This window comes from Cricetulus griseus, unplaced genomic scaffold, assembly GCF_003668045.3.
Source record: "Cricetulus griseus strain 17A/GY unplaced genomic scaffold, alternate assembly CriGri-PICRH-1.0 unplaced_scaffold_282, whole genome shotgun sequence".
Lineage (NCBI taxonomy): Eukaryota > Metazoa > Chordata > Mammalia > Rodentia > Cricetidae > Cricetulus > Cricetulus griseus.
This window is the reverse complement of record NW_023277011.1, coordinates 29,899-41,768: the sequence shown is the minus strand read 5'-3', so window position 1 is coordinate 41,768 and position 11,870 is coordinate 29,899.

Sequence of the window (11,870 nt, the reverse complement as noted above, 5' to 3'; positions counted from 1 at the left end):
TTTATCTGAAAAGGGGTTTTAAAAGGGCCGTCAAAATAAACAATGAATAGCCTTAGTAAATTATGAAAAGCAACAAGAACAAATAACATGAAAATAATAAACCAAAACCAAACAGTAAAATGCAAAACCAAACTAAAAGTTAAAAGGGAATAGGGACCCAGAAGCAGCCCTGCAGGGTCATAGCCTTGGCATATCTGGGGCCTCTTCACACATAGGAATTAAAATCTGAGGAAGAAAGGGCATCCCCGGATTTCAGTATTTGCTCAGAATCAGGATCAGCAGGTGGTTCCTGGGTTAGCAGCTGCTTCTGAAGGAGGCTCTCATCCTGGGCTGTGGCCTGTTCCAGCTCATGTCTGAGTTTTTCTGACCTAGGGGAGAAAGGCAGTTAGGGCACAGTGCTGGTGGGGACCTGCCTTTGTCAGCTGACAGGCAGCTGCCTCTCACCACCTCGACTGTGCTGGACAGCCAACACTGATATTTTGACTGAAGTCACTGTTGTTACCCCTAAGGAATAAGAGTCACAGAGTAGCTGGGCCTAGAACTTTTGTCAGCCCTAAACACCTGTCAGAATAAGTAGTGTATGTTCTCTTTTCTACTAGGAAGAGTAGGTCTTCCTCTTTCCGTCCAGGAAATCATTTTGTAAAAGTAACAACATATTAGTAACATAGTCAACAGCATATGAGCGACACAGGTGTCATTCATGATGAGTTACTGATGAACCTCATCATTTTATACATAGACATAACAGCCTTGCAAGTTGGACCTGTGAACAAGGTCATGAGGCTAGCTCAGTCCTCATGCCCAGGAGGCACCTTCAAGTCCACAAGCAACATGCAAGTTAGAGCCTTTCATGCCACAGCAGATTTTACTCAGATGTGTGCCTGAGAGCACTGGCCCTGCCTGGGCTCTGGGACCAAACAGAGACGTGATTTGCTTAGGACTGGTGCTGGGAATCTGCATCCTGACTGTCTTTGGTAATCTGTAACAGAACACTCCTGAGAAGGTTCTGATCTTCCCTGCAGCTGAGGAATCTGACCGTGTTCATCCTGGAATGTTTTTAACCTATTCTGTCCAGAGAACACTTTGCACAGGAAATGGGCAAATGTTGCAGAGAGCAGTGTTCAAAGGTGGGAATCTCTGATCTACAGAGGATGCTCCTCAGGAAAATGTAGTTTCATCCAGTCGTGGTGGACACACCGTTCAACCCAATCACTTGGGAGCTGAAGTAGGCAGATCTCTGACAGTTCAAGAAAATCTTGCTCAGAACATAGAGCTCAGAAGGGACAGACATACTACATATCAAAAATATTATTTCTTGGACACAAGCTCTTGTTGACTGCACTATCACAATGCTCTGATGTTGTCTTTCCTGGTTGTAATTGGGAGCCATGCATGTGAGAGGAAGCCCCAAAAGACCGAGATCCCAAGTACAGGTGACCCATTTGGCTCCACCTCCTCCCCACAGCCTGGCCTCCTACCTCATCTGGTAGACATCAAAGTGATGCTGAACCTTTTCTGCCAAGTGCTTTTCCTCAGAAAGCATCTCCTTCTGCTTCAGCAGGAACTTCAGTGTTTCTTCCAATCTTCGGAACTCCTGCTCATTAGAAGATTGTGGTTTTAGTGGCATGCACACATTGCCATACAAATGACACACATAGAAAAGATCCCAGTAACTGGCTGGTAGGTGAGGTGACCCAAAAGAGCTTACGGAAGAGATAGATACATAGATAGATAGATAGATAGATAGATAGATAGATAGAACCCAGAATACAACACCATGAAAGATGAACAGATGAGTTAGATTAAGCACACAGCTCTTTCAGAGGAGTCTCACAACTCAGCCATCATCCCTTGGGGACTAAAGCTGCTGTGGGGAGTGTGCTCATCTTGGCCAGAATCTATTGAGGTGGCTAGAGAAAATTTCCCCTTGAAATCACAATGCTTATAACCCTGGTCCCCAGCTTGTCAAAAGGCCTCCATCTGTTAAGCAAATTAGCTCCAGATTGTATTCTCCAAGATGGAAGAACTCTCCTGGACCACTCACAGAAACTAGGCCTGAGAAGTTGCTACAGAGGCTTCTGTCACTGTGAACCAAGTCCTGGGTAAAGGAAGAGAGCACATTGGGATGCAGGAAGAAAGGAGAAGGCCACATGCCACCCATATCACTGACTATGAAAGCACTCAGTTGACACTTGCACATGGATCTCCTTGCAAACTGCTTCCTGCTTGTGATCTCCATGTGCCCTGGAACACAGATGAGTCCCAGGATCCAGAACTCATTCACTCAAAGCTCTGTGCATAGAATCCTAACTTCACAATGACATGTAGGTGTGTGATATCTTATTGATACATCTCCTTCACTGGACTACAGCTTCAAGCAGAGCAGGGTTTGCCAATAATTCAGTTTCATAGGAGGCTAACTTCCCAGAAGTACTTGTGCATGGACACTGAATGAATACCGGGAGGCATGAGGTGGAGGGCTGGATGGGAACTCGCATGAGTAAGGTGATGGCTGAAAGCACAGGGGGGTGGATGGGCAGACAGGCAGTCAAATGGACAATTGGTACCTAACCTTAGCCCGACCTTAGCTTGACCTGCCTACCTGCCCTTACCTTGTGCTGGCTCTGGAGGTCACTGGTCTTTTCCTCTTGATTCTTACAGATTAATTTCCATTCCCTCAAGTGGTGCTTCAGCAGGAACCAATCTTCCATCCGTTTCTTGTTCTCCTGCCTCAATATGTCTACTTTCTTCTTCAGCTTAGTTTGTTCCATCAGGAGCCGGCTGTGCAGACCACTGGAAAGACCCTCTGTATAGTAAGGTCCTAGAGTCTCCTTCTCCCACCCCTGCCTCCAGGCACCATCAACCCCAAATGACCAAAGGTTCTCAGAAATGTGTAACCAGGAGCTCAATACAGCCATGACAGCTACACTCAGAAGGCCAAATCAGGGAATAGCTAATTTTAAAAAAAGGAAACCCCAATGCCAAAAGGGATCCATGCCACTTCAATAGAAGGAGGATTCCCCTAAATGCCCTTAACTGTCCCTGGTAATGGGGAAACAGCTTGTCATGGGCAAACTTGCTTTGAGTGAGGACAGGAGACCCAGGTGAGTATATTCTATCTATAGTTTCTAAAGCTACCAGATCTATAAAGCCTGGGCCTGATTCCAGATACTTATGTCTGCCTCTGCCTGACATTCCCCTCACAATGAAAATCTCACTTCTTTGACTTCTTTGTTCTCTCTCTCTCTCTCTCTCTCTCTCTCTCTCTCTCTCTCTCTCTCTCTCTCTTTCTCATTTTCTGAGACTGGGATTCTCTGTGTATTGGTCATATCTGTCCTGGAAATCATTCTGTGGACCAGGCTACCTTTGAAATCAGAGACCCACCTACCTCTGCCTCTAGACTTCTGGGAATGCACAACCACAACCCAGCTTGCTTTTCTACCTAGAGGCTCATGAGGCTCCAGGACAGTGATGGGACGAGCTAACTGTCTCTTTCACTCTTAGTAAAACTAAGTGCAAGAGATACAAGTCAAAGAGATGCTTGCTAAGACAAAGAAAGGATAGACCAGAGTGTGGACTCTCCAGTCAAGAAAAAGAAAGGAAGACATGGCCATTCCACAGCTGTTGGGGTCCATTCCTAAACAGGCACTTACCGATAGAAGCTTGTCTCCTTGGCAAGGTCATCTAACTTCTCTGAAGCCTCGGTGTTCTTACTCTGCAAGCTCTGTAGTTCTGCCACGACCTCATTATGCTCCATTTTCAGCTTCTCATAGGAAGGATTTGGCCTGTAGTAGGGCCTGGCCCCAGGAGCAAAGAACTCTATGTATACAGGCCTGCAGGATCACATGATCCCAGACTGGTGTCATGGTCTACCACACCCCAGTGAACACCAAATTTTGACTCCTATATACTGGGACTTCTTGATGCTTAATTAACTTGTTATCCTGACCCAGGTGAGCAGAGGTTGGGTGTTAAGATGGAGGGTGGCATTTCTGCATGAGCTCACTCAGCAGACCTGGAAGGTCAGTCTAACTTTCTATGTTCCCAAGAGTCTATGCTACAGGTCTTGGCCCACCAAAAACATGTCCTGATGTTTCTCTTGTTTCAGAACAAGGATTGTAGATCCTGGGTGACTATTACTGAACAGTTGGACAGAGCACAGAATTCTGGGGTTGAAACCCAACATCAGGACAGCTACATAAACTCCCCCAAGGAATTCCTGTGTCCAACCAAGGTGATCTCATAGGCCAAGAGCAGTGCTGCTTAAAGTGAGGCTCCCAGACCTCATATCACCACTGTCATCACCTGGAAAGTGTGAGACAGGCAAATCCTCAGGACCCATCACAGATACCCAGCTCCCAGAGTCTGGAGGAACACACAAATATGCAAATGTATGTAAACACACACACACACACACACACACACACACACACACACACGAGAAGGAGAGAATGTGAGTCGAGTAGAGAGAGAAAGAGATAGAGAGAGAGAGAGAGAGAGAGAGAGAGAGAGAGAGAGAGAGAGAGCGCTGAAGAAAGGCAGGACTCAGAATTATCTAAAAGTGTAAGGCACAATAAAAGGATAGTGACTACCTCAGGAATTCTAGTCACACACTGAGATGGACAAAGTGTGACAAGGCCTGTACAACTGTGCTCCCTGAAGTTTCCAGTACGCAATCACCTGCCTGGCAAGTACAAGGAGTCACCACAAACTCACAGCAGCTAGTCTGTCACACAAGCCACCACATGTCTGGACCTTTCCACATGTGTGCTGGGAACTCACACATTACTGCCTCAATCCCAGAGTTGTATGACTCAGACTACAACTCTGGTTCTCATTAGGAGCAAGCAATGAGATCGTATCCCCATCTCACTCCCTGCCCAGGTTTCAGGTTCTGCCTCTCCTGTGAGAGGCATTTAGGGACATGAGATTGGGCAAAGTGAAACTCTGAGGGATCAGGCTCCTAGAATCCAAGACCTTACAATGAAGATGAGGGTGACATTGCAGAGGCAAGACAGTCATTATAGAGGTTGAAACAATGGATACCTCTTTTCCACATTTCCCTCAGTGATGAAGAGCAGGCAATCTCGCAACTCATTCCTTTGGTTGGTCATCAGCTGCAGCTCCTTGTTCAGCCTCTCCATTTCCTTCTTCACTTGTTTTTTAGTGAGGAGCGCTGGATGGGTTGATAGCTCTGTTGCAGCCTCTATGGGAAGATGAACACAAGTGAAATTGCTTGGTGACAAGGCATAGAGGATGTACAGACCAACCTGTGGCCCAAAGAGAAAAATCATGTCTGGAACCTAGGGACAACCCAAATATTTTAAGCCGGGTTAATATACCCCATCTGTGGATCTCAGCTCTCCCCTAACTATGTAGAGATGTGGCTATGTAGCCAGTCAGGGGGTTCCTCTGCCTCACTACACATGCTTCAGGAGAACACAAAGACCACCTCATCAGGCTTATTCACAGTGGCTCTAGATGCAACATGATCTGGCAAAGTCAGAAGCATTCAGGTGCTGTGAGGAGACTTGGTCATACAAGCCCATGGTTGTGGATTGAGAAGTCATTCGGCGATACACCATGGCCAAAAAAGTCACAAAGTCACCCCACTGGCATCCCAGGACATTGCAGCTGGAACAAAGGAGCCAATCTGCCCTTGTCCCTTGCCTCTAACAGTTGTTTGCCTACGCTAGAGAACTGCCTGCCATCCTCAACTGCTGAACTCTAAGGATGCCACTGTCAGGGAGAGGTGGACAGAAGTGTCCTGCTCTACACCACAAGGACACAATGTCTTGGCCAGAGGCACTTTTCTCTCCCTGTGACTAGTGTCAGACAGCCACCTCACCTAAAGAAAACCACTGGGGAGAAGTGCAGTGATGTCTGCCCTGAGCTGGGGACACATTAGTCCCTCCCTGCCTCCTGCTTGTCTCCTGTCCCCACATTATACCCGAAACACCAGTAAAAGTAAAATGTAGGCATTCCCAGAACACCAGTCTCGACCTGGCCAGTCCTGGCTCAGTGGTATGGACAAACTAATGCTCAGGAGTCTTTGAAATTTCATGAATTATAATAAGCAGGGAAGTCCATTTGCTTCTCAGAGGCTCCAGCAGTACAGAAAGGCTCAAATTAACCCACGTCTTCCAGGAAGCTCCCCATCTCCTACCCAGCACACACTGTGCCTATGCCAAAAACATTTCTTTTCATCCTGCTTTACCCTGAGACTGCATGCCCACTTCCTTCTGCCCCTCTCTGGTCTCTGGACGTTCTCCACTTTCTTTCCCAAGTAGACGCCTTAGTCTTGACAACATGTTTAATGGTATATCCTAAAGGCACTGAAGGAATGCTCTAAGGGCAGTTGGTGTTGCTACAACACTGGTGACATCATGGAATGCCATGAGCTCCCCAGGATACAGTGGAATGCCCAGGGAAGGGATTGATGATGTCATGGAGAACATCATTTGCAGCCCTGCTAATTATTTCTCCCTAAATGAACTAGAATCCCAGGTTCCCTTTCCAGGATCCTCTCTTGGAATATGTGGAAAGACATTTAGCACCCCCCCTTCTAAAGCCACAGTTCCCTTAGCTTGATTGACTTCCCATGTTGAGTTGAGCTATACTTTTCATAAACTGCCCATGGATTTCTCATTCCTTCCTCAAAATCCCTCTATTCATCAATATAAGCAATTCAGTACTACCGAGATGCCACGTTCAGATGAATGTAAAGGAGGAAAGCTCACCTTCCTCAAGAACAAGTGTTTGAAAGCACTTTCAGGAAGAAGCGACAGGCTTTGATATAGTGTGGGTTTTGGATTAAGGATCCAGTCATAGAAGCCATTTGCTATGCTTAGAGAATTGCCCCAGGATTTCTTAGCAGATAGGAACCGCAGCCATCAGAACCTGCTGTAGAATTTATTCTTCTTCTCAGGTCAGCTAGTCAAGTCTGTGTATATTACATCAACAGAGGGTCGTCACTCATCAGAAAGCATCCCTTAGTGTCTCAAAGTGTGGTCTATAAATAAGCCATGGGCTTATCACTTGGAGGGGCTATCAGTCATTTGGCTGGTAAAATTCATATAATGTTCTGATGGTCAAGAGCTGTGTTGGGTGTTCATACCATGTGAACATCAGCTGAAAGGCATGTGTATAGAATGTGCCACACTAAAATTATCCAGAGTCAACAGGGCACCATATATCCAGTGCAGAGATGTCCACTTCCAGCCCCTGATTTATGATGAGATCTTTCTGAGTATAAAGAAAAGATATATGGGAATCACGTGTGGGTCATGTGACAGTCAGCAACTCTAATAACAGTAAACAAGACAGGCAGGGATCCTGGCTGAGCTTGCTGCCTGTGTTGTGCCTGCAGATGATATCAGAGATGCAGGCATGAAAAAAAAAAGATTCAGGTGTGACCCTCAGGTGATAAATATATCAGGCTTGAGTTTTAGGACAATTTGCTTTCTAAATTTTTGGAGAAAATAGACCCTGAAGACCCCACAAATTATTCATCATGCCACTCTGACTCCCAGCAGAGAGAACCATAACGGTATAGGAAGTTTGTCTTAACCCGTGTTGACTGCAGATGGTGCAATTTTGGGGCTTAAGGGTGGGGAAAATAAACATGTTTGAGAAAGAGGACCTGATGCTATCTTTGAAGGTGTATGTTCATGGAGCAGGAGGGAGTGTGAAGAAAAGCATGAGTTACTATGAACAAAAATGCAGTTGGTGAATGGACAAAGCATTAAGCTCATGAAGCTCAGCAGTCAGTTAAGAGCTGAGGAAACAACACTGTATCCAGACATGAGTGGCTATGAGCAGGATGCCTTAGTAACGTGGAAACTGTGGGGTTCAGGGACAAAGCACCAGAGAGCCTCAGGCTCTAGAAAGTGTATGCTACAAAGTATTGGTGCACATCAGGAAGAGGAACTTTCAGACATTTATCTCCTTAGGAGTGGGGATTTTTGAGCTGAAAAGGAAAAGTCTTGGCTCAGGTAGACCTGGAAGGTGTGTTTGCACATGGAGGTGTTTGGGATTTGACTTTTGCTGCGGATGCACAGGGCAGGGCTTCAGAAAAGTGCTAAAGCACATCCAGAGCTGCTGGGCATCCAGGAGGAGTCTGGAGTGTAAAGTTGTGCTCGTCCTGATGAACCATCAAGGATGCTTTAGTGGTGATAAGCCAAGTGAATTCCAAAGACTTAGAGCCAAAGCCTGTAACCTGTTTCCTCTACAGCCTGGGGAGAGCATGGCACACACACACACACACACACACACACACACACAAAAAAAAACAAAAAAACAAAAAAACAAAAAAACAAAAAAAAACCCCAAAAAACCAAAACAACAACAACAACAACAAAAACAAAAAAAACCCCAAAACCCAAAGAGGCATGGTTACAGTAATGTTGAAAAGGATGTTACAATCAGTGATGGCCTTGATACCTTATGTCCAAGTCAGACACAGGCTCTAGGTCTGTGCTGCTCAATCTGCAGTGAGCAAATGCTGTAGTTAGGTTGGGTCTTGTTTTTGATTTTTCTTTTGTTTGCTTTGGCTTTGGCTTTACTATTTTGATGTTATTTGTTCTTGTTTTTCATAATTTGCTAAGTCTATTCACTCTTTATATTGACCTTCCTTTTAAAGTCCCCTTTGAAAATAATGTATTTTTATGAACAAAAAACAATTTCTAACTCGTCACACATAACCTCAGGTTCTCTTATCAGGTGTGGTGTCACACTGCTAAAATCCCACAACTCACAGGCACAGGTGGATTTTGCAAGTTCCAGTCAGCATGTGCTACATAGTGAGCTCCCAGCAAGCCAGGACTACACAGATGATTGATGTCCTGGATATGGATAGCAAGGGTTACTCCAAGAATATACAGTTTATGATGGAATCAGTATTCATGTTGTCATGTATTTAGCTACTCCTAAAATATGGTACTTTATAGACACAATTTAATCAATTTGTCATATGACCAAATTATTTAGCAATACATCTGTATTACCCTATATTCTCACAGGCAATAAAACCATTCTTTATGGGAGTGTAAAAGAAATCAGGAAGCCCAGAATTGTCTGTCTCTCTTTTTCTTGAATTACAGTATCAGTGATAACAGAGTTAATCACCTTCAAAGTCACTTTGGCGCATATCTTTCAATAGATGCTGTTAGCTTTGGGCATGCAGTTAGTGTACTTTTCTTTTCTTTTTAGGTTTATTTTTTTATGTGCATGGGTATTTTTCCTATGGAATATCTGTGCCCCACATGAATGCAGTTTCATCAGAGGCCAGAAGAGGGCATTGGATCCCCTGACATTGATACTTGTTAGCAGCAAATGAGCCATCTCTCCAGCTTCTGCTCATGGCCTTTGTCCTTTAAGCCCTAGGCTCTGTATTAGTTAGACTGGATCACCCCCAAACAATGTGCAAAGTCTCTGGAGACATGTAAGGACAGGTACATGAAGTAGGCATGCTCACTGTCTGTCTTGGCTGCCAGGTATCTATGCAGGACTCTGATGTCCCCACTGATCTGTGTTTGGTCAGGATCATGCTGCAGCATCACTCTTTGTAAGGGCTGGAGCAGATTTGTCACCTTTCATCTAGGTTAACAAGGTTGATTAGGCATGACTTGTAGTGGGAGATTGCACATCGTTTTGCAACTGGTTTGATTTTGGAGAGTTAACTCCTGGCTTTCATCTGCCTTCAGGGACTGCTACCTTTTGTATCTGCTAACTTCTGTTGGAAGTATGCAAATCTTACCTGAGGTTTTCCTAAAGGTTCAAACCCTATGCAAAACTTGGTTGTGAGAGAACTCAGAAAACTGAAATATCCTGTGACTGGGAATTGCTGTGGCATTTGTCTCTTTGGGGAGCTTCAGATAACAGGTTTTAGTGTGAGGAAATTGTCTTTCTAAAGGTGTAAATTGTCTGACAATAAACAAAATTTTTATTTTGCAAAGCTATATAGTCAGTCAGTTCACCAGATGGTGATTCCCCTGTAGTCAAGAAGGCTAAAATTCAACCTTGAATGACCCTGTTTCTTTCATGGACCTGCATGAACTAAAGACCAGACAGGACACATCTGATGGCAGGCAGAGTTAAGATGACCCTCCAGAGGTCTGGGTGTGGGGTAAGAAACCCTTGGCAATAAGAAAGATCTCGCTGGGCGGTGGTGACGCACTCCTTTAATCCCAGCACTCGGGAGGCAGAGGCAGGTGGATCTCTGTGAGTTCGAGACCAGCCTGATGTATAAGAGATAGTTCCAGGACAGCCTCCAGAAACCCTGTCTTGAAAAACCAAAAAAAAAAAAAAAAAAAAAAAAGAAAGATCTCCATCTAAGCAGTGTTGACAGGAAGCTGCAGATCAGGTAGAGTGCATGGAGCCTTCAGCAGAGGACACATGCTTCTGGTGGAGAGCATGGCTGTGCAAGTCTGGGATATGAGAGTGACAGGTGAAGCTGCACTTTTGTTTTAAGATTTTATTTTTATTTTATTATGCATACAACATTCTGCTTCCATGTATATCTGAACACCAGAAGAGGGCACCAGATCTCTTAACGGATGGTTTTGAGCCACCATGTGGTTGCTGGGAATTGAACTCAGGATCTCTGGAAGAACAGTCAGTGCTCTTAACCTCTGAGCCATCTCTCTAGCCCCCATGAAGCTGCACTTTAATGTGGCAGGAAGAGTTTTATAAATGTGGAGCTCCTGTGAGCAGATCCAACTTCTGAGACTGTGAGTCAGATAGTTCAAGTATGGAGGAAGTAATTCTGTGGGTTCCTAGACAGGGCTTCCACAAGTTCAGCAGCCAGAGAGACAGGGCCTTATTTACTCTCTGCCATAGTCCACATTCCCTTTCTGAGCTGACCCTGACACAGAAGGGCCATCTGTAGACAAACTGGAATCCAGGCCAACCATGGTTTAGGCTACACTACCAAGTTACTACTATATTGACTGGATCACCTTGTCCATCTTCTCAGTATCTGGAAGGAACTTGGCGTCAGCTATGTCTTACTCATGTGTGGGTCCTCAGCAGCGTGTTTGGTTGGTTTGGTAAATGCTCCCGGATGTATAAATTAACCTGACTTTTTTTTACTGGCTTTTGTGCAGGTACATACTAATTTTGTATAGCCCATTTCAGCTAAACTGTCCTTAGTTCACAGAGTAGCCCGAGAACCCTGCTTTTCTCTCCCAGAAACCTAAACATTCCCAATCTTCAAATCATTCTGTTAGCTGTTCTCAAGGACCCATCCTGGGGTGGAAAAACTAAGAACTGAGTCTCTTCACACAGCCTGCCCTGTAATTGCTGTAAATGATGAATGGAATCCCAGACCTGGAATGTAACTCAGTGGCAGAGTAGTTGCTTAGCATTCATGATGCCTTAAGTCCAATCCTGACAATAGGGGCTATTGAGGAAGAAAAGTTAAGAACCGAATTTCATCCAGAGGTGTATCTGACCACTAAAGGGGAGTCTCCATAGAGCCTTTAAGTCATCCAACCTCCGGCATCCAACCTCTAACCTTCAACCTCCAACTCTTCCTTCAAGGGCTAGATTTGTTTGACGTATATTTTCACTAATGCAATCATTCATTTTTGTGGTGGAAAGAATCTACACTTATTAATAAACACAGATATATACTCATAGACCATAAGTACTGAAGTACAACTTAAGAATTCAGTGTTTGAGGTGATTGGCTGGTGAGACGGCTCCGCAGGTAAAGGTAATTGCTTCCAGGCCTAGACACCTGAGTTTCTTCCCTGGGACACACATGGTAGAGAGAACAAACCTCCCAAGAACTGTCCTCTGATCTTAATGTGTCTGTGCGTATGCACTCTCATGCCCATCCCAAGTCTATTAAAATCACTCAGAAAATC